The sequence below is a fragment of the Bison bison genome, unplaced genomic scaffold (assembly GCF_000754665.1).
Source record: "Bison bison bison isolate TAMUID 2011002044 unplaced genomic scaffold, Bison_UMD1.0 scf7180017864366, whole genome shotgun sequence".
NCBI lineage: Eukaryota > Metazoa > Chordata > Mammalia > Artiodactyla > Bovidae > Bison > Bison bison.
In genome coordinates this window covers 2,413,777-2,437,852 of record NW_011494938.1, presented here as the reverse complement: position 1 = coordinate 2,437,852, position 24,076 = coordinate 2,413,777, and the positions used below count along the sequence as shown (strand labels likewise).

At 37.8% G+C, this 24,076-nt stretch overlaps 1 protein-coding gene and 1 pseudogene across 3 annotated transcripts in view; one reads left to right on the top strand and one right to left on the bottom strand.

Moving 5' to 3' along the window:
* Positions 1–24,076, bottom strand: part of SOS1 (son of sevenless homolog 1 (Drosophila)) — a 132,270-nt gene that overhangs the window by 87,786 nt on the left and 20,408 nt on the right. The window lies entirely within an intron of this gene.
* LOC104999940 lies at positions 16,642–19,494 on the top strand (annotated as a pseudogene).

Genomic DNA, 24,076 nt, shown 5'->3' with positions numbered 1-24,076 from the left:
ATAGGAACCTGGAATGTTAGGTCCAGGAATCAAGGTAAATTGGAAGTGGGCAAACAGGAGATGGCAAGAGTGAGCATTGACATTTTAGGAATCAGTGAACTAAAATAGACCCGAAGGGGCGAATTTAATTCAGATGACCATTACATCTACTACTGTGGGCAAGAATCCCTTATAAGAAATGGAGTAGACTTCAAAGTCAACAAAAGAGTCTGAAATGCATTATTTGGGTGCAATCTGAAAAACGACAGAATGATCTCTACTGTTCAATATCAGAGTAATCTAAGCCTATGTCCCAACCAGTAATGCTGACCAAGCTGAAGTTGAATGGTTCAGTGAAGACCTAGAAGATCTTCTAGAACTAACACCAAAAAAAAAAGATGTCCTTTTCATCATAGGGGACTGGAATGCAAAAGTAGGAAGTCAAGAGATACCTGGAGCAAAAGGCAAGTTTGGTCTTGGAGTACAAAATGAAGCAGGTCAAAGGCTAACAGAGTTTTGCCAGGAGAACGCAAAACACCCTCGACCAACAACACAAGAAATGACTCTACACATGACCATCCCCAGATGGTCAATACAGAAATCAGATTGCTTATATGCTTTGGAGCCGAAGATGGAGAAGCTCTATACAGTCAGCAAAAACAAGACCGGGAGCTGACTGTAGCTCAGATCTTGAACTTCTAATTGCAAAAATCAGACTTAAATTGAAGAAAGTTTGGAAAAGCACTAGACCATTCAGGTATGACCTAAATCAAATCCCTTACGATTATACAGTGGAAGTGACAAATAGATCCAAGTGATTAGATTTGATCAACAAGAGTGTCTCAAGAACTATGGACGGAGGTTAGAGACATTGTACAGGAGGCAGTGATCAAGACCATTTCCAAGAAAAAGAAATGTAAAAAGGCAAAATGGCTGTCTGAGGAGGCCTTACAAATAGCTGAGAAAAGAAGAGAAGTGAAAGGCAAAGGAGGAATGAAAAGATATACCCATTGAGTGCAGAGTGCCAAAGAATAGCAAGGTGAGATTAAAAAAGGCTTCCTCTGATCAGTACAAAGAAATAAAGGAAAACAATAGAATGGGAAAGACTAGAGATCTCTTCAAGAAAATTAGAGATACCAAGGGAACATTTCATGCAAAGATAGGCACAATAAAGGACAGAAATGGTATGGACCTAACAGAAGCAGAAGATATTAAGAGATGACAAGAATACACAGAAGAACTATACAAAAAAGGTCTTAATGACCCAGATAACCATGATGGTGTGATCACTCACCTAGAGCCAGACATCCTGGAATGCAAAGTGGGCCTTAGGAAGCATCACTACAAAGCTAGGTGGTGATGGAATTCCAGCTAAGGTATTTCAAATCCTGAAAGATGATGCTGTCAAAGTGCTGCACTCAACATGCCAGCAAATTTGGAAAACTCAGCAGTGGCCACAGGACTGGAAAAGGTCAGTTTTCATTCCAATCCCAAAGAAAGGCAATGCCAAAGAATGCTCAAATTACTGCACAACTATAGTCATCTCACACACTAGCAAAGTAATGCTCAAAATTCTCCAAGTTAGGTTTCCACAGCACCTGAACCGAGAACTTCCAGATGTTCAATCTGGATTTAGAAAAGGCAGAGGAACCAGAGATCAAATTGCCAATATCCACTGGATCACAGAAAATGCAAGAGAATTCCAGAAAAACACCTACTTCTGCTTCATTGACTACACTAGAACCTTTGTGTGGATCACAACAATCTGTGGAAAATTCTTCAAGAGATGAGAATATCAGACCACCTTACTTGCTTCCTGAGAAATCTGTATGCAGGTTAAGAAGCAACAGTTAGAATCGGACATGGAACAACTGATTGGTTCCAGATTAGGAAAGGAGTACACGTCAAGGCTGTATATTCTCACCCTGCTTATTTAACTTTTATCCAGAGTATATCATGCGAAATGCTGGGCTGCATAAAGCACAAGCCAGAATGAAGACTGCTGAGAGAAATATCAATAACCTCAGATATGCAGATGACACCACCCTTATGGCTGAAAGCGAAGAAAAACTAAAGAATCTCTTGATGAAAGTCAAAGAGGAGAGTGAAAAGGCTGGCTTAAACCTCAACATTCAAAAAACTAAGACCATGGCATCCAGTTCCATCACTTTGTGGTAAACTGATGGGAAAACAATGGAAACAGTGCAGACTCTTCTTAGGCTCCAAAATCACTGCAAATGGTGACTACGGCCATGAAATTAAAAGACGCTTGCTCCTTGGAAGAAAAGCTATGACAAACCTCGACAGCATATTAAAAAGCAGAGACATTACTTTGCCGACAAAGGTCCATCTAGTCAAAGCTATGGTTTTTTCCAGTAGTCACGTATGGATGTTGAGAGTTGGACCATAAAGAAAGCTGAGTGCCGAAGAATCGATGCTTTTGAACTGTGGTGTTGGAGAAGACTCTTGAGAGTCCCTTGGACTGCAAAGAGATCAAACCAGTCAATCCTAAAGGAAATCAACCCTGAATATTCATTGAAAGGACTGATGCTGAAGCTGAAGTTCCAATACTTTGGCCACCTGATGCAAAGAACCGAGTCATTGGAAAAATCGCTGATGCTGGGAAAGATTGGAGGCAGGAGAAGGGAATGATAGAGGATGAGATGGTTGGATGGCATCACCAACTCAATGGACATGAGTTTGTGGAAGCTCCAGGAGTTAGTGATGGAGGGAAACCTAGCCTGCTGAAGTCCATGAGGTCTCAAAGAGCCAACAGGACAGAGTGACTGATCTCGACTGAATTTATTTGCTGTGAAGTTGGAGGTAACAGCAAGCACTAAAGCCCAATGAAGGAGACTGTTCAGAGAAACAAATAGCAAGCAGAGCCAGCAGAGGGTCTGGAGATGAGATCAGAGATAGGAGTGGCCAGATCACTTAACGACTTTTGAGGGTGATGGAGCAGCAGTTAGGTTTCTACAAGGGTACATTGCAACTTTAAGTTCAGGAAAAAGAAAGTTCATTGCCACGGTTTTAGATTCCACATTGCAAATAAGAAACTTGTGGGGTCTGATGTCAAAGAAAAATGTTCATAATATCTGAAAAACCTTTTCCCTTCCCAACTATTTACAGCCATGAGGCTGTATTTTCTTTATACAGTTCAACTAAAACAGCATATCACAACCAACTGAATGAAGAGAATCTGTTCCTTCTTTTTCTAATTTTTTATGTTTTGGCCTTGCCATGCAACATGCAGGATCTCAGTCCCCTAGCCAGGGATTGAATCTGTGTGCCATGCAGTGGAAGTATAGTCTCAATCACTGGACTACCAGAAACTGTGTTTCTTTTATGAAGTCGAAAAAGAGATTTGCAAAAATGTAAAAAATGACACTAAATTTTTTGTTTGGGGAAATACATTTTATAAAAAAAATTTATTGTTAATAAGTAAGGAGTTAACTATTTTAAAATAAATTTAAGTGTTTTATTTTTTAAATATAAATTCATGGGCATAACTCATATACAAGGTGCTCTTTGAGACCCTCAATAATTGTTTAAGAGTGTAGAGGAGTTATCAGATCAAAAACTTGAGAACTACTGATTTATTCGTCAAAGATGTCCTGGAGTAGCATTCCCCAATCATCATTAATAACTTCTGAGAACTTCTTACCAGGCTAACTAGAGAAGATCTGTTTACAGATCTTCTATAATAATAATAATTCAGTCAGCCACACACATCATCCTGTTTACCCTCCAAAACCCCAAATCATAAACCTGTTAGTCCTACGACTTTCACAACTTTTAGAAGGGAGAGGCAAGCTTCCAAGAGAAATCTACACTGAACAACAATGCATAACACAAGTAAGAGTAAAGCTGCCCTGGTTAAACAGAGTGTGGTATCCCCTACCTCTAGTTCATCAATCCCCTCAGTTTCCATGAAGGTCCCTCTAAAGAACTACCTAGAATCACAGAAAACACAGTTTTTAAAATCTTTATTTTAAACTGCTGCTCAAATGTGCTACTTACAAAGTTTCAAAAAGGTTTTGTCATTGTTTCAAAATGATCATGTTCAAACTCACCCTCCAATAGACACTCTTAAATCGCTCAGTCATGTCTGACTCTGCGACTCCACAGTCCATGGAATTCTCTAGGCCAGAATACTGGAGTGGGTTGCCTTTCCCTTCTCCAGGGGATCTTCCCAACCCAGGGATCGATCCCAGGTCTCAGATGTACAGTACTAGTATCTATGTGTGTGTGTGCGTGCAAACTCTTTGTGACCCTCCTGGATGGCAGCCTGCTAGGTTCCTCTGTCTGTGGAATTACCTAGGGAAGAATACTGGAGTGGGCTGCCATTTCCTACTCCAGGGGATCTTCCTGACCCAGGGATTGAACCATGTCTCTTGTGTCTCTGCATTGGCAGGTGGATTCTTAAACCACTGCTCCACCTGGAAAGTCCGTTAGTATCTATACCTATGGAGAAACACAAAGTTGTATAAATCTCGTAACAACTCTCAGACTCATGAGAATGTCTAAGGATTCTTGATAAATTACTTGAGGACTGGTAGATGAGTGGAGTTCATCTAAAAAGTCTTCCTGGAGAAAGAGACACTATGATTAGGCAAACAGGAAAGTCAGCTCAGTTACGAAGGGCTAGAATGAGGCATGTTTCCTAGATTATATGAACTAACAACCCGGCAGTGTGTGGCTCTTAAGCACCTGAATTCTGCAGGCCACGTTCAAAAATTTTTATCTGAAATAACTCTCTTTTGAATTGGGGGCAGATTTACATTTCCTACTTTAGTAATAGGTTCCCTAATCTAGGGCAAATTTAAAAGATGAAAATAAGCCCAAAGACTTAACTGGAATACTTGGTTCTAAGACAAAAATTATTTCAGTTCCACATAAACTGAGATTGACATAGGACAGAACTGTTTCACAGTTCAAAGAAGATAGAATTAAGAGTTTTTACAGTGAAGCATAAAAATGATTTTAGAAACATTACAGCATAGTTGGAATAGGCCACTGGCTATATAGAAGCCTAGGCAGGAGCAGACCAAGGGCAGGCAGGCAGGCAGCAGTGCTTTCACCATCTATTTTTAGTGTTTAACAGTGCTTTCCACACATCTCACAGTTGGTGTCTAAAAAACTAGATGTTTATATACAGCTACCTATTTGGCTAAGCAAACTCCTATGAAAGAAACAACACAGATTAACTATTTTGGGCAAAAAAGTAAAAAAAAAAAGATCGCTTAACTATTAAAGTGAAGGGCTAAACAATGGCTCAACTGGTAAAGAATCTGCCTGCAATGAGGAAGACCTAGGTTCGATCCCTGGGTTGGAAAGATCCCCTGGAGAAGGGAAAGATTATCCACTCCAGTGTTCTGGCCTGGAGAATTCCATGGACTGTAAAGTCCATTGGGTCAAAAAGCCCAAGGAGTCAGACACAACTGAGTGACTTTCATTTTAAACGAAAAAAAGAGACTTTAGTATTTTTGTAAATATTAAAAGGAACATCTATTAGCCTATTAACTTAGACTGGTGAAAGCAAGACTGTCTCTTCCCTTACACAGACTTTGGCCAGGGAGATTTTTAAAGGGGGCACGTGGGGAGGAGTTGGGGAGGGAGGGCAGATAGCTTTATCCTTTTCCTATTACATGTCTTTTTCTTATCACTGCCTTTGAATTTTCTAATAGGTGTAACATGTCTCCAGGAAATAACTAACCTGCCCACTGTACTCTGTTTTACATAAGTTTATTCATGAAATTCTGTCCCACATTTCACTAGCACATATTTTTAAACATCTATCTTCTTCCTCATATGCTTCCTTTGTTTAAAAACAGAAGAGAAAAGACACCCATAAAGGGAAATGTCCCCTTTACACAAAACTTCAGTAATGCAAAATGTGTAAGTTCTGGAGATCTAATATACAACATGATGACCATACTCAATAACACTGTATCATATTCTTGAAATTTGTTGAGAGACATCTTAAGTGTTCTCACAACACAAAAAAGAGGATAACTGTGTGAGCTGGTGGAAATGTTAATTAGCTTGACTGTGGTAATCATTTACAATGTAAATATATATCAAAATATCACATTATATACCTTAAAAGTATATACAACTTTTCTCACTTATACCTTAATAAAGGTGAGAGAAAAAGAGAAAACAAAAACACCTATAAATCATACTTTTAAAAGCCAAATTATCTGCCAGGCTAAATTTATGGGTTTTTTGGTACATGGTAAAATAATTAGATACTATTTAGCACAGAATCAATTTTTAAGTCATTCCAAAAATAGTAAGCTTTTTATTATCTGAAGAAATGTTGCCAAGGAGATCTGTATTTGAAAATCACTAAAAATATATGAGCTGAAATAAATTTGTACTTTCCTTCAAAAAAAAATTATCAGAAATAAATTTACTAAGAACTACCTATGAAAGTGAAAGTGAAGTAAAAGTGAAGTCACTCAGTCGTGTAGGACTCTTTACAACCCCACGGACTGTAGCCTAACAGGCTCCTCAGTCCATGGAATTTTCCAGGCAAGAGTACTGGAGTGGGGTGCCATTTCCTTCTCCAGGAGATTTTCCCAACCCAGGGATCGAACCGGGGTCTCCCACATTGCAGGCAGATGCTTTACTGTCTGAGCCACCAGGGAAGCCCCAAGAACTACCTATACCTACCATTAATTAACTATGTAATCTTGGATTAAGTGATTTAATTAATTTCTGTCTGGGCAAAGAGAAGAGGAATTAATTGGATGATCTGTAAAGCTCCTTTTAAGTTCTAACATTCTTTGATTATTAGATTATTTTCTTAAGTTCAAATAACTGTGAGGATCTGAAGGAAGACAAACCTAGGAAGAAAAGTATGTGTATGCATGAATTTTAAAAGGAACCAAATAACTGAGGCACTAACCATGGCTAAATAGTATAAGAAACTTTGTATATGCAAATATATGCAAATTGTATGTGCAAACAAGAGAGGATAAATCTAAATTTTATCTAGTAGATAAGTAGAAACTGCTACTTATCAGCATTTTTCTAATATTTTGTGATAGTTAACAGGGATCATTAAGGCAGAGGGTCAGGAAGCAACAGCATCCACACCACTTGTTAATGCTTAATAATGTTCGAGAACTGATCTAAGGCACAAGCCCGAAGTAAACCCCTGAAACATTAATGATGAACCCATGATTAGAAAAGTTCAAGTGCTAAACATTTTCACTTTCTGAAAATTAAAAAGTTTATATAAGCTTTAACTATTCTATATTAATCACAATATTGTAAGAATGCTCTGGTTCATAAACCAGGAGGAATATTTGCAGTTCATTTATCTGATAAGGAATCTGTATTCAGAATATATAAAGATTTCTCACAAATTAATAACAAAGAACCCAATTAACAAATGGGAAACGAATCTGAATAGACATTTCTCCAAAAAAGATAAACAAATGGCCAATATGCACAAGAAAGGAGGTCTAACATTATTACTTTAGGAAAATGCAAATAAAAACCACAATGAGATATCACTTCATTTCCACTAGTATGGCTAGAATCAAAAAGATCATTAAGTACTGGCGTGGCTGTGAAGGAACTGGACCCCTCACACACTGCTGGTGGGAGTATAACGTGGTGCTGCCACTTAGGAAAGCAGTCTGGTGGCTCCTCAAACAATTAAACATGAAATTTACCATATGCCCCAGCAATTCCACTCTGAGAGAAAGGAAAATACTACATCTACACAAGAAATATTTAAACAAGTGTTTATAGCAACATTATTCTTAATAGCCAAAAGATGTAAAATAACCTGAATGTCCATGTATTGTTTTGTTGCTGTTAGTCACTAAGTTGTGTCAAACTCTTCTGTGAATCCATGGACTGTAACCCTTCTGTACATGGAATTTCCCAGGCAAGAATACTAGAGTGGGTAGCCATTTCCTTCTCCAGGGGATCTTCCCGACCCAGGGATCGAACCCATGTCTCCTGCACTGGCATGCAAATTTTTTACCACTGAGTTCATCAGGGAAGCCCACCCATGTATTGACACATAAAATGTAGCATTATCCATACAAGCTTCCCTGGTGGCTCAGATGGTAAAGAATCCGCCTGCGATGCAGAAGACCCAGGTTTGATCCCTGAGTTTGGAAGGTCGCATGGAGAAGGAAATGGCAACACACTCCAGTACTCTTGCCTTGAGAATCCTATGGACAGAGGGGTCCATGGGGTCTCAAAGAGTCAGACGCAACTAAGTGACCAACATACATACACACACATATCCATGCAATGGGCTAATAACTGGCTATAAAAAGGAATGAAATACTGATGCATACTACAACATGGATGAACCTAAAACGTTCTGCCAAGTGAAACACATATTATATGATTCCATTTACATGGAATGCCAGAATAGGCAGTTTTATAGAGACAAAGTAGACCAATGGTTGCCTGGGGCTGGGGAGGGGTACGACAGAAGGAATCAAGGTTTCTTTTTGAGGTGATGAAAAGGATTAATAATTAAATGTAGTGATGGTTGCACAATTCTGTGAATATACTAAAACCCACTAAATTATACACTGTAAGTGGCAGACTGTATAATAACACAAATTACACCTCAAAGTTCCTGTCAAAAAAAAAAAAAAACCACAACACAGAAAGAAAATGAATAAAATCAAGAAAATATAAACAAAAACATATATTTTCATTGCAGGAGTTAATTTCAGTAGTATGTCTAAAACAACCGAACAATTAGATAATACAGAAAACAACTTTACATTTAGCATTATGTGAATTCTAACAGCTTTCTGGACACTAATCCTAACTAACCTAATTTGAATTATACTTTATTTATTTAGAAATTATTAATAAAATTTGTTCCAAATGTTGAAATTTCTGACAAAGCAACATTTATATTAGGAATATAAGGCTATTTTTTAAATATATGCTTTTAAAAACCAGAGTATGTCTCCTTCATAAAATGTTCAACTAATTTCTTACTTTTAACTATCAGAAGCACAAAAGAAACAGGAGTTCTCAAATTATTAGCACAGAACTCAAGAGCTTTCCCAGGAGGTACACAAGTACCACCATAATTCTACTCACTGCCTTTGGGAAAAAAACTTAGTGATCTGGCAATATATTGAACTTCCGTTTAAGATCTTTTTTTTTTAAGTACTGCTTCTATTTTTAAAAAGGAAGAAGAGTTCATTTTTGAGCCAAAAGATTAGGCTATGTAGATTCTGGTGAGCTGAGACTGGTGGGATGGAAGAAGAGAAAGAAGAGATTTTCCCTTTTATTTCACATACATCTGTATTATTTTAATTTTAACTTGAATAGTGAATGATTATTACTATTTAAAAGGGAACAAGATCGCACAAAGTGATTCACAAGGAAAGTCTCAATCTTTTAAGTTTTTTTTATTTTTAAGAAGGCTATAAAATCAATATGAAGATGGCCGTAGTTACCAGTATATTCATTATTAAATGCCCATTAAAAAACTTAAAAAAAAACCTTGTATTTGAAAATAATTTTATTTTTAAACCTGTACTTTTGCTGTAACCAAAGTATGCAGACTAAAAGAGCTTAGTATTATGAATTGCTAAAAAGCATAACATACTCAAACTCTGAAAAAGAAACCACAGAAGAAATGTTTTGGCTTAATATTTTGGCAAGATATTTTTGTTCCAAAGTGGTGACTAAATGAAAAAATTAGGAATTACTTAACGGTAGAACAACAAAATACATTCTGTAAAAAGCTGGGTCCTTTAATACTTTAATAATTCTAAAAGGTAGAATTCACTCCATATACTATAACTATTAATAAAGTATCAATAAGTATTAAGTTATGCTTTTATCAACTTAATAATTGTTCAACCTAAATCCTAATAGAAGACAAAAATCTAAAAAAGCAAAAGCAAACTAGAATTGGTTTATTATACAGATCTGAAGATATTTCTGGTTACCTATACTTTTCCTACCCTGCAAAGTTTTGAACTTCCTCAGGTAAAATGCTAATGTAACACAGATAACTTAAAATACAGTCATAAAGAGATTTCACTGAATTCAAGTCTTGGTAGTTTTCCAGCATATACATTAAAGACTGAAATATTTGACTCCAAATTTCAAATAGGGTCAAAGGAATGAAAAATTACTTTTGCTAATAGAATCTGAAAATATAAAGTACCCTGGCTTAGAGGGGGGTATTAGATAAATATAAAAAAATTTTTTTTACTTCACTGGAGACCTTCTTAAAGTAGTAGTTTCATTATGAAATAATTTTACTAAAACTTCCAAGTAATTCCTATTTAAGGCTAACAATACAATATTGCTGGGGAAATATTTTTTTCACACACAAAAAATCATACACAAATGGAAGAGAAGATTTGTAAATAGACTGGCTTGAATGCAGTCAGAGAAAAACACCACCTTACCTAGATTAGAAAAACAATTAAAATGACAGAAAATTTCTCATCAAAAACCATGGAAGTCAGAGGAAGTCACGATAATATTCTTTTAAGTGCTAGATGAAAAGAGCTACCAACTCAGAATCCAATCAGTATTGGTGAAAATACTGTTCTGGAATGAAGAGGAAATATAAACATTCTCAAATGAAACAAAATTAAGAAAATTTGTTGCCAATAGACCCACCCTAAAAGAATGGCTTAATCAGATCAGATCAGATCAGATCAGTCGCTCAGTCTGTCTCTTTGCGACCCCATGAATCGCAGCACACCAGGCCTCCCTGTCCATCACCAACTCCCAGAGTTCACTGAGACTCATGGCCATCGAGTCAGTGATGCCATCCAGCCATCTCATCCTCTGTCGTCCCCTTCTCCTCCTGCCCCCAATCTCTCCCAGCATCAGGGTCTTTTCCAATGAATCAACTCTTTGCATGAGGTGGCCAAAGTACTGGAGTTTCAGCTTTAGCATCATTCCTTCCAAAGAAATCCCAGGGCTGATCTCCTTCAGAATGGACTGGTTGAATCTCCTCGCACTCCAAAGAAGTTGTCTAACCAGAAGGCAAACAATGAAGGAGGAATTTCAGAACATCAGGAAGGAAGGAAGAACATGATGAAGAAATTATTGGGTAAGTACAACAGGCTTTCCTTCTCTTCTTCATTTTCCAATTATGTTTGATGGCTGAAGCAAAATTGTAACAATGTCTCGTGTGGTTCTAAATGTAGGTAGAGGATATATTAAGGCAATCATCTTATACAGAACCACATAAAGGAAGGGAGATAAATTTCTCTATGCTTCAATCAAACAGATAAAATAATACCAATATGCTGTGATAAGTTATACACAATTAACCCTTGAACAATGTGAGTCTGATCTGTGTGGTTCCACTTATAGGGGGATATCTTTCCACAGTAAATACTGGGAGCTTCCCTGGTGGTCCAGTGGTTAAGAATCAGCCTGCCAATGCAGGCACATGGGTTCAGTCCCTGGTCTGGGAGGATTCCACATGCCCTGGGGAACTAAATAAGCCCATGAGCCACAGCTACTGAGCCCGAGCTCTACAGCTGCAAGCTGAAACTGCTGCGCACGGGTGCGCAGAGCCTGTGCTCCACAGCGAGAAGCTGCTGGAAGGAGAAGCCTGCACATGCCACACACAGTGGCCCCGGCTGGCCATACACAGCTAGACAAAGACTTCACACAGCAGTGAAGACCCAGAGCCAAAAGTAATTTTTAAACATAAACTTAAAAAAAAGTAAATACCATAGTACTACATAGTCCATGGCTGACTGAAGCTGGAGATTCAGAGCAATAGTGGAGACTGTGAGCCAACTGTAAGTTATGCACAGATTAACCCCCCGCCTTGTTCAAGGGTTGACTGTATACATCATGTAATACTCAGAACCACTATGCAAAAAGCTATACAAAGAGATACACAAAAACACAGTAAATAAATCAAAATGGAATTCTAATAAATGTTCAAGTAACCCCAGGAAACAGAAAACAGTATCTAAAATGGCAGGCTAAGCCATAAGACAGCAATAATTACACTGCATGAAGATGGTCATAGCAATTAAAAGCAGAGATTTGCAGAGTGGATTAAAAAAAGTGACCTAACTATGTACTACCTAATGACAGTCACTTCAAATACAATAATATAAGTAGATAAAAGTAAAAGAACAGAAAAAGATACATCATGCAAGCCTTAATCAAAAGAAAGCAGAAGTGGCAACATTAATATCAGATAAAGTAGATTTCAAACAAAGCTAGTGGAGGTGATGGAAATCCAACTGAGCTATTTCAAATCCTAAAAGATGTGAAAGTGCTGCATTCAACATGCCAGCAAATTTGGAAAACTCAGCAGTGGCCATAGGACTGGAAAAGGATTGCATTCCAATCGCAAAGAAAGGCAATGTCAAAGAATGTTCAAACTACCGCACAATTGCACTTATCTCACACGATAGCAAAGTAGTGCTCAAAATTCTCCAAGCTAGGCCTCAACAGTACTTGAACCAAGAACTTCCAGATGTTCAATCTGGATTTAGAAAAGACAGAGGAACCAGAGATCAAATTGCCAACATCTGTTGGATCCAGAAAAAGCAAGAGAATTCCAGAAAAACATCTACTTTTGCTTCATTGACTGTGCTAAAGCCTTTGACTGTGTAGATCACAACAAACTGTGGAAAATTCTTCAAGAGATGGGAATATCAGACCAACCTACTTGCTTCCTGAGAAATCTGTATGCAGGTTAAGAAGCAACAGTTAGAATCGGACATGGAACAACCGACTGGTTCCAAACTGGGAAAGGAGTATGTCAAGGCTATATATTTTCACCCTACTTATTTAACTTCTATGCAGTGTACATCATGTGAAATGGTGGACTGGATGAAGCACAAACCAGAATCAAGCCTGCTGGGAGAAATACCAATAACCTCAGATATGTAGATGACACCACCCTTATGGCTGAAAGGGAAGAGGAACTAAAGAGCCTCTTGATGAAAGTGAAAGAGAATAGTGAAAAGGCTGGCTTAAAACTCAACATTCAAAAAGCTAAGACCACAGCATCTGGTCCCATCACTTCATGGCAAATAGATGGGGAAACAATGGAAACAGTGAGAGACTATTTTCTTGGGCTCCAAAATCACTGCAGATGGCAACTGCAGCCATGAAATTAAAAGACACTTGCTCCTTTGAAGAAAAGCTATTGACAAACCTAGACAGCATATTAAAAAGCAGAAACATTACTTTGCCGACAAAGGTCTGTATAGTCAAAGCTAAGGTCTTTCCAGTAGTCATGTATGGGTGTGAGAGTTGGACCATAAAGAAAGCTGAGTGCTGAAGAATTGATGCTTTTGAACTGTGGCGTTGGAGAAGACTCTTGAGAGTCCCCTGGACTGCAAGGAGATCCACCCAGCCAATCCTAAAGGAAATCAGTCGTGAATATTCATTGGAAAGACTGATGCTGAAGCTGAAGTTTCAATACTTTGGCCACCTGATGCAAAGAACTGACTCACTGGAAAAGACCCTGATGCTGGGAAAGACTGAATGCAGGAGAAGAAGGGGGCGACAGAGGATGAGATGGTTGGATGGCATCACCAACTCGATGGTCATGAGTCTAAGCAAGTTCCAGGAGTTGGTGATGGACAGGAAAGCCTGCGTGCTGCAGTTCATCAGGTCGCAAAGAGTCAGACATGATTGAGCAACTGAACTGAACTGAAAGTAGACTTCAAAGCAAGGAAATTCACTGGACAGAGGGACATTATCCAATGTTAAAAAGGCCAGTCCATCAAGAAGACAGCAATCCCAAATGCATATCCACCAAACAACAGAGTTCTAAAATGTAAGCAAAAACTGATAGAACTGAAAGGAGAATGCACAAACCCACAGTAATAGCTGAACAATTCAATACCTCTCTCTAAACAATCAGTACAACTATATAGAAAATCACAAACAATTTAAAAGAACTCAACAATACCATCAGTCAACAAGAATTAATCAACATTTATACAACACTCCATACAAGAAGAGAGGAAAACACATTCTTATCCAGTGCCTAAGCAACACAAAACAAGATAGAATATATCATGGACTACAAAACAAATCTGAACAAACTGAAAAGAACTGAAATCATTAAAAATATGTTCTTTGACCACAATAGAAACAAACTAGAAATCAATAATAGAAAGTTAACAGGAAAATCTTCAAACACTTGAAACTTTAACAATACACTTATATGTAAATAATCTATGGATCAAAGAGGAATTCTCAAAGGAAATTTAAAAACACATACAATAGAACTGAAGGAGGGACTTCCCTGGTGGTCCCATGGCTAAGACCTAATTCCCAGTGCATGAGGCCTGGGTTTGATCCCTGGTCAGGGAACTAAATCCCACATGCTACAACTAAGAACTGGCACAGCCAAATAAATAAATCCAAAAAAATGGGTGCAAGACCTAAATAGACATTACTCCAAAGAAGACATACATATGACCTACAAACACATGGAAAGATGCTTAACATTACTCATTATTACAGAAATGAAAATCAAAACTACAATGAGGTATTAATACCTTATACCATGAGAATGGTCATCATCAAAAAGTCCACAAATAATAAATGCTGGAGAAGGTGTGGAGAAAAGGGAACCCAAATGTACTGTGGGTTGTAATGTAAATTGATACAACCACTTGGAGAACTGTACAGAGGTTCCTTAAAAAAACTAAACATAGAACTATCATGACCCAGCGATCCCACTAAAGGGCTATACCCTGAGAAAACTGTAATTCAAAGACTCATGTACCGCAGTGTTCACTGCAGCAATGTTTACAATAGCCAGGACATGGAAGCAACCTAAACATCCATCGGCAGATGAAAGAATAAAGCGGTTGTGGTACATATATACAATAGAATATTACTGAGCCATAAAGAGGAATGAAATTAGGTAATTTACAGTGATATGGATGGGCCTAGAGTCTGTCACACAGGGTGAAGTGAGTCAGAAAAAGAAAAATAAGTATATTAATGTCTATGTATGGAATCTAGAAAGACAGTACAGATGAGCTTGTCTGCAGGGCAGAACAGACACACGGGTGTAGAGAAAAGACACACGGACAGTAGGGGAAAGGGAGGGTGAAATGAACTGGGAGAGTAAGACTGATGTATGTATACACTACCATGTGTAAAACGGACAGCTAGTGGGAAGTTGCTGTTCCAGCACAGGGAGCTCAGCTAAGTGCTCTGTGATGACGAGAGGGCTGGGATGGGGAAGGGAGGTTCAGGAGGGAGGGGATATATGTACACATACGGCTGATTCACTTTGTTCTACAGCGGAAACTACCACTTAGAGCAATTATGTGCCACTAAAAGAATAAATTTTTTTAAAAAAGAACTACAGGAAAATGAAAATACAACATATTAAAATCTGTGAGGCATAGGTAAAACAGTGCTGAGAAAGAAATTTACAGCAATTAAAAAAAAGGAAAAACTCAAATCAATAATTAACTCTCAACCTCTAGAATCCCTCTGCAAAAATGCAAAATAAAAGCAAAGAAAGAAAAAGGAAAAAATAAAAATACAAGCAGAAATCAATAAACTGAAAATGGAAAAATAGGGAAGAATCAATAAAACAGCTGGTTCTTTTAAGAGATCAAAAACTGAAGCACCTAGCAAGACAAAGGAAAAAAAAAAAGAGAGAGAGAGAGAAGATACAAATTGCCAACATAGGAATAAATCAGAAATGAAATGTGAATGTGTCTACACACCCTGCAACTACAAAAAAAAAAAAAAAAGGGAACACTATGAATAACTCTTCACAAACAACTGACAATTTAGAAGGAATGAACCAATTTCTCACAAAACAAAAACTACAACTTACCCAACTTTACTTATGAAGTTAATAATTTGAATAGTCTTACACCTACTAAATAAAATGCATTTGTAAATTCAAAACATCCGAAAAACTCTCCAGATCCAGATGGTCTCACTGAAAATTGTAGCAAACTTTTAAAGAAGAATTAACATCAATTTTCCACAATCTTTTCTAGAAACAGAACTGAAGGGAACATTTTCAAATTCATTCTATTAAGCTAGTATCACCCTGATTTAAAAAACAAACAAACATAAACACAGTATAGAAAACTACAGATCAACATTCTTCATAAGTACAGATCTTTAACAAAATATTAGCAAGTCAAATTTGGAAATATACAAAAAGAATCATCCATTATGATCAAGCAGAGTTTATTCCAGGGTTGCAGGTCTAGACCAATATTATAAAACTAATCAATGTAATCCACCACATTAAAAAGCTAAAGAAAAAAACCATGTAATTCATCTCAATTGAGGTAAAAAAAAAAAAAAAGTAGTATTTGACAAAATTCTTCACCCACTCATGGGGGAAAAAGTATCTCTCAGAGAAAGAGAAACGGAATGGAACTTCTTCAACTGGATAAAGAGCATCTACAAAAACCTACAGTAACATACACTTGAGAGTAAAAGACTGAACTGTTGTTGCTGTTTAGTAGCTAAGTCACATTGAATTCTTTGCAAGCCCATGGACTGCAGCCCACCAGGCTCCTCCGTCCATGGGATTTCCCAGGCAAGAATACTGGGGAGTGTTAGTCACTCAGTGTGTCCAACTCTTTGCAGCCCCTGGACTGGAGCACGCCAGGCTCCTCTGTCCATGGAATTCTCCAGGCAAGAATACTAGAGTAGGTTGCCATTTCTTTCTCCAGGGGATCTTCCCAACCCAGGGATCAACCTGCCTCTCCTGCAATGCAGGCAGATCCTCTACTGCTTTCAGATCCCAAAGAATGAATTCTTTCCCCTCAAAATTGGGAGAAAAAACACAAAATGTCCAATCAACATATTCATTAAACATACTGCTGAAAGTTTTTGCCAGTGCAATAAAATAAGAAAAGGAGATTAAAAAAAAATAATAAATTTGAAAGGAGAAAATAAAACTGTCTCTATTTGTCAATTAAATGATTATCTAGGTAGAAAATTGCCAAGAATCTACAAAACAAAAAGACAACAAATAGTGAGTTCAGTAAGTTCATAGGATACAAGACAAACACATAGAAAAAATCCACTGTACTTGCAATGAACACATGGACATAAAAAATAAAATAACCCACACACCCGAAACACTAGGTACAAATCTAACAAAACAAGCATATAAGACTTGTATTCTAAAAATGGCACAATACTCATCAGGAAACCAAAGATCTAAAAACAAATAGAGAGACATTCTATGTTAATGGAATGAGTGACTCAACAATCTCAGAATGTCAATTCTTCCACTCCCTAATATTAATACAGGGGTTTAACATAGTTCCTACCAATATCCCAAGCAAGATTTATTGTGTAGATATTGACAAGATCATTCTAAAATTTATATGAAGAGGAAAAGGAACTAGACTTACTAAAACAATTTTGGAAAAGAATAAAATGGAAGGAAATATCCTACCCAATTTAAAGACTTATTTTACAGCGATAGTAGTAAAAACTGTATAGTACTGGCAGAGAGAGAGAAACACATGGAATAAGACAGAACCCAGAAATAGATCCACAAAAATATGCACAATTTTTAGCAAAAGTACAAAAGCAATTCAGTGGAGGGACTGCTTTTCCAACAAATGGTGCTGAAGCGAACGGACATGTGTAGGCAAAAAAAATGAACTTCAACCTAAGTCTCATATCTTATGCAAAAATAACTCAAAATGTATCTTAAAGGTAAAATGTAAAACTATAGAGCTTGTAGGGAAAAATACAGGAGAAAAATTTCAGGATCCATTGATATGCAAAGATTATTTAAGACCTGACACCAACCCATTAAAGGAAAATACCGATAAATTGAACCTCAAAACTTAAAAACTTTTGCTCTAGCAAAGAGCCTAGAAAGTGGATAAGAAGGTAATGTAAGAAGTGGGCAAAATATTTCCAAACCACAGGCCCAACAAAGGATTAGTATCCAAAATATATATAAAGAACTCTCAAAACTCAACAGTAAAAGAGCAAACAATCCAATTAGAAAATGGGTAAGAGACACAAAGAAACACTGCACTCATATATGATATGACATACACACATTTTTGCTACAAGTGTTTACAAAACAAAAGGACAGAAAATGACCTCACTGGTTCTCAGTAAGGGACAAGTTAGCTTTTAGACCTGCCATTTGCAGTGGAACCATCACCAAGATGCAGATTTTCATGAAGACCCTGACAAGGAAGTCCATCACTCCCGAAGTCAAACCCTCGGATGCAACAGAAAATATAAAGGCCAAGATCCAAGATAACAAAGGAATTCCACCCGATGGGCAAAGCCTGGTCTTTGCTGCCAAGCAACTGAAGATGGATGTACTGTGACTACAATGCAAAAGGAGTCCACTCTTTACCTTCACGTTTTAAACTTTGTGGTGGTGCTAAGAAAAGAAAAGGAAGAAGTCTTACATCACTCCCAAGAAGAACAAGCATAAGACAAAGAAGGTTTAAGCTGGCTGTTCTGAAATACTATATCGTGGATGACAATGGCAGAATCAGTCACCTTCATCAGGAGTGCCCTACTGAGGAATGTGGTGCCAGAGTTTTTATGGCAAGCCACTTACACAGGAATTACTGCGGCAAATGTTGTCTGACCTATTGTTTCAACAAACCAGAAGGCAAGTAATTGCATATTGGTTAATAAAAGACAGAGACACTAGTTTGATAAATTATAATACAACTAAATAGTAGTATACAGCCACAGAAAATAAAGGTGATAACCTTAACTGCTATGGTCTCCAAAGTATATTTGTGTGTGTGTGTGGGGGGGAGGGTAGTGGTGATAAGGGTACTAAAAAAAGGGTGTGCTCCCCAAAAGAAAGAAAACACACACAGACACACCACATACATGTATACACACACAAGCTAACCACAGAAAAATCTTTACTTGTAAATTGTTTGCCCCTAGGCAGGTTGTAAGAACAGTAGAGCAGATGAATGAGATGAAAGATTTTCACTGTATAGTCTTTTGAGCTTTAAATTTTGTGACTGTGTTCTAAAAGTTTTATAAAGTGTTGTTTTTTAATTTAAAAAATGAAATAGGATACGTTTCATATTTGTTATATTCAACACTAAAAAATATATTAACTGTCAAAAATGTAAATACGAAGAACATTTTAAAAAATTACCAAAGACTGAAATGAGTTTATAAATTAATTGTATTTTCAAGAATTTGCTACTAGAGATTACTAAATTTTGATGAGTTTAATAGCAAACATGTAAGTGTACGATGTAAAGTAGCAACAAAATTAAGAACACTTTACTATACAATATAAAATATAAAACAAGAATGTTATGTAAATTTGTTATTAATTGTTGAAATGCTTGTGTGTGTTAGTCCTTCAGGCCCATCCAACTCTTTGTGACCCCATGGACTGTAGCCCACCAGGCTCCTCTGTCCGTGGAATTCTCCAGGCAAGAATACTAATCGTGCTTCTGCTCAGTCTCTAAGCTGTGTTCGACTCTTTGCAATCCCAGTGATTGTAGTCCTGCCAGGCTCCCTCTGTCCACGGAATTCTCCAGGCAAGAATATTGGACTGGGTTGCTATTTCCTTCTCCAAGGCATCTTCCCGACCCAGGGATCAAACCCTGGTCCCCCACATTGTAGACAGATTCTTTACCATCTGAGCCACCAGTTGAAATGTTAAGGTAGAAAAAACTTTTTAATGGAAGTTACCTTTTCAAACGTATTTCAAACTTATAAACTCACTGCTATTCCTATAGATTATTTGTTTGATGCTAGAGATTATTTGTTTGATGCTGAGGACACATTTTCCGACAAATAAATGGACACTGGGGCGTCCCTGGTGGTCTAGTGGTTAAGAGTCCGCCTGCTAGTGGAAGGGACATGGGTTCAGAAGATCCCACATGCTGTGAGGTAACTAAGCCCACATGCCACAACTACGAGTCAACACTCCAGAGCCCACAAGCTGCAACTACCGAGCCCACGCGCGACAACTGCAACAGCCTGTGCTCCGCAAGAGAAGTCACCGCAGTGAGACGCCAGAGCCCCGCAACTAGAGAAGCACCACTCACTGCAAACAGAGAAAGTCTGCATGCAGCGAAGACCCACGGCAGCCAAAAATAAATAAATAAATAAAAGAAGATTAAATCTTAAGAATCTCAGAAAAGTCTACTTAAATTATAAAATCTAAGTTCTAAAGTAGAACTTTGAATTCTAGAAGATGAGAACAGGAAATTCTGTGGTTTTTGAAGGAAGAAAGAAAGGAAAGCAGGAGAAAGGAGGAAGGAATAAGAGCATATTACTTCCCTTTCTCATATATAAAGTGACCTCAGTCAAAATTTTCAACTATGAAAATGTCGTATCAGGGTCTCACCTTCCTCTCTCTATTCCTTGTTATGCAGTCCCACATACCCCAATGAAACACCTTCCCACAAAGCCTTGCCCCCCTCCAAAATACACTACATGTACTTAACCCACTGTCCCAGCTACCACCCACTAAGACTCTCAATCTCTCATGAACAGGTGTGATTTCAGCTTACAAACAGTGAGAAAAGCACTCTAAATAAACTAAATAACATGTAGCTTAAATCTTCCTGAGGTACAGCTGACCATATGACAACTTGAGGATTAATCCACGTGTAATGTAAGAGCTGGCTTTCCATATCCCCAGTTCCTCTGCATCCGAAGACTCAACTAACCAGCAACAATACTGCACTGTAGTATTTACTACTGAAAAGTATTCATGTATGAGTGGACCCATGCAGTTCAAACCCATGTTATTCAAGGGTCAGCTGCGTTTGTGATTTTTCTAAGAGTATACTTGCTAATTTAAATGAAAGTACAATTCTCAGAATTTCAGAGACTACAACTTTAAAAAATGTAAATATTTAAGAAATACTGAAGTAGCCTTTATCTATTTTAGGAGTACTTCTTACCCTAGCCTTATCTCCCCAAAGTTCTGTTATATATGTGTATATATTTAGAACATAGTTAATTCAACCATTTATCCAATGATTTAAAAGATTTACACATTTGTGTCACATTATTTTTTTGAAGAGACTATGTTCTTTAAATGATATCTATTTTTGGAATTGTTTTATCATTCACTGTATTATGGGCTTCCTAGGTGGCACAATGGTAAGAATATGCCTGCCAATGTAGGAGATGCAGGTTCAATCTCTGGTTGGAAAGATCCCCTGAAGAAGAAATGGCAATCCATTACAGTATTCTTGCCTGGAATATTCCATGAATAGAGGAGCCTGGTGGCCTACACTCCATGGGGTCACAAAGAGACACAAATGAGCACGCACACACAATCACTGTATTATAAGTACTTGGATGGAAAATCTAAGTTATCATTTTACTACCCTATGAAGTCAATCGCAAGATTTTGCATATAGAAGCTCCTCTGGGATTAACTCTAGTAACTGGGCTCTCTAGGAACAGAGTAACAAGAGGTTTGAAATTACCTTTGACTTCTTAAATCAACTGAAGTGAAGTGAAGTGACAGTCACTCAGTTGTGTCCGACTCTTTGCAACCCCATGGAACTCTTCAGGACAGAATACTGGAGTGGGTAGCCTTTCCCTTCTCCAGGGGATCTTCCCAACCCACAGATTGAACCCAGGTCTCCCACATTGCAGGCAGATTCTTTACCAGCTGAGCTACAAAAACTACTTTTTATTTAAGAATTTTAAAAACCAAATATTAGAACACAATTTAAAACAAGTACAAATTATCTGTATTATCAAGTCAAGTGGAACTTAGGAAGCATTACTACAAACAAAGCTAATGGAGGTGATGGAATTCCAGCTGAGCTATTTAAAATCCTAAAAAATGATGCTGTTAAAGTGCTGCACTCAGTATGTCAGCAAATTGGGAAAACTCAGCAGTGGCACAGGACTGGAAAAGGTCCATTTTCATTTCAATTGTAAAGTGGACAAGACCAAAGAATGTCAGATATGCAGATAATACCACTCTAATGGCAGAAAGTGAAAAGGAACTAAAGAGCCTCAGGATGAGGGTTAAAGAGGACAGTGAAAAAGATGGCTTAAAACTCAACATTCAAAAAACTAAGATCATGGCAACTGGTCCCATCACTTCCTTGCTATTAGAAGATGAAAAAGTGGAAACAGTGACAGATTTTACTTTCTTGAGCTCTAAAACCACTGCTGACAGTGACTGCAGTCATTAAACTAAAAGACGCTTGCTCCTTGGAAGGAAACTATAACAAACCTAGGCAACATATTAAAAAGCAAAGACATCACTTTGCCGACAAAGGTCCATACAGTCAAAGCTATGGTTTTTCCAGTAGTCATATACATTTATAAGAGTTGGACCATAAAGAAGGCTGAGCAGCAAAGAACTAATGCTTTTGAACTATGGTGCTGGAGAAGACTTGAGAGTCCCCTGGACTGTAAGGAGATCAAACCAGTCAATCTTAAAGGAAATCAATCCTGAATATTCATTGGGAGGACTGATGCTGAAGTTGAAGCTCCAATATTTTGGTTACCTGATGGAGAGGGCCAACTCACTGGAAAAGATGCTGATGCTGGGAAAGATTGAAGGCAAAAGGAGAAGAGGGCAACAGAGGATGGGATGGTTAGATTATAGTAAAGGACAGGGAAGCCTCGCATGCTGCAGTCCATGGGGTCGCAAAGAATCAAACATGACTTTAGCAAATGAACAACAACAAAACAAATTATTTTTTGTAGAAAGAAGAAAACTTGATTTTACATAGCACAATGGACAAATCTCAGGATATAAATCTGAATCTTACTGTATTACTGCTATGTCACACTGGCAATTTTCACAAATTGTTACAAGAGTGCACCAGGACAAACCCAAGCTATACAGACTGACAGAGGTTTTGTTGTTATTTGCTTGGTTGTTTTTTAGCTCCTGAAGCTCAAGGAAATCTCTGTCAAAACACTGTGGAAACACAAGTTAAGTCAAAGAGACTTCAGTGATTATACACACCAAGGAATACTTTGTTTGAAAAAAACAACAGCTTTGGAAAGTCATTCAACAAACATACTAATATAGCCTTCAACAATCAAAAACAAAACCAAATAAAAACAAACAACAAAACAGCAAGCCCTGGGAAAAGGGAAGAATCTACTTTCAACAGTTACATTACACTATTCAAATGCCCAGTTTAAGAAAAAAAAATCACATAGCATACAAAACAAAAACAAACCAAGACAGAATTGCACATTGAAAGGAACAAAATTAACTGAAAGAAACTGGCTAAAGAAGCCCAGCCATCAGACTAACTAGATAAAAACTTTAAAACTGATTCGAATATGCTCAAAATGCTTTTTACAAAAAGTAAACAGGGCCTAAGGGATCTGCAGGATAATAAGCAGACCAAAACATGCATTGTGGGAATATCAGAAGGGGAAGAGAGAAAGGGACAGAAAGAACATGTAAAGAAATAATGGCTGAAAATACCCCAAAATCGATGAAATACATTAATCTACAAATTCAAAAAGTTCGATAAAATCTACATAGGATAAATTCCAGGATACTTGCACCAAGGCACATTATACACCACTGTCTAAAAACAAAAACAAAACCATAAAAGCAGCAGGAGAAGCAACTCTTTTCATACTGCTCAGTTCAGTCTCTCAGTCGTGTCCCACTCTTTGCGACCCCATGGACTGCAGCACGCAGGCTTCCTTGTCTATCACCAACTCCTGGAGCCTACTCAAACTCATGTCCATCAAGTCTGTGAGGCCATCCAATGATCTCATCCTCTGTCGCCCCCTTCTCCTCCTGCCTTCAATCTTTACCAGCATCAGGGTCTTTTCCAATGAGTCAGTTCTTCACATCAGGTGGCCAAAGTATTGGAGTTTCAGCTCCAGCATCAGTCCTTCCAATGAATAGTCAGGGTTGATTTCCTTTAGGATGGACTGGTTGGATCTCCTTGCAGTCCAAGGGACCCTAAAGAGCCTTGCCCAACAGCACAGTTCAAAAGCATCAATTCTTCGGTGCTCAGCTTTCTTTATAGTCCAACTCTGACATCCATACATGACTACTGGAAAAACTGTAGCTTTGACTAGATGGACCTTTGTTGGTAAAGTAATGTCTCTGGTTTTTAATAAGCTGTCTAGGTTGGTCATAGCTTTTCTTCCAAGGAGC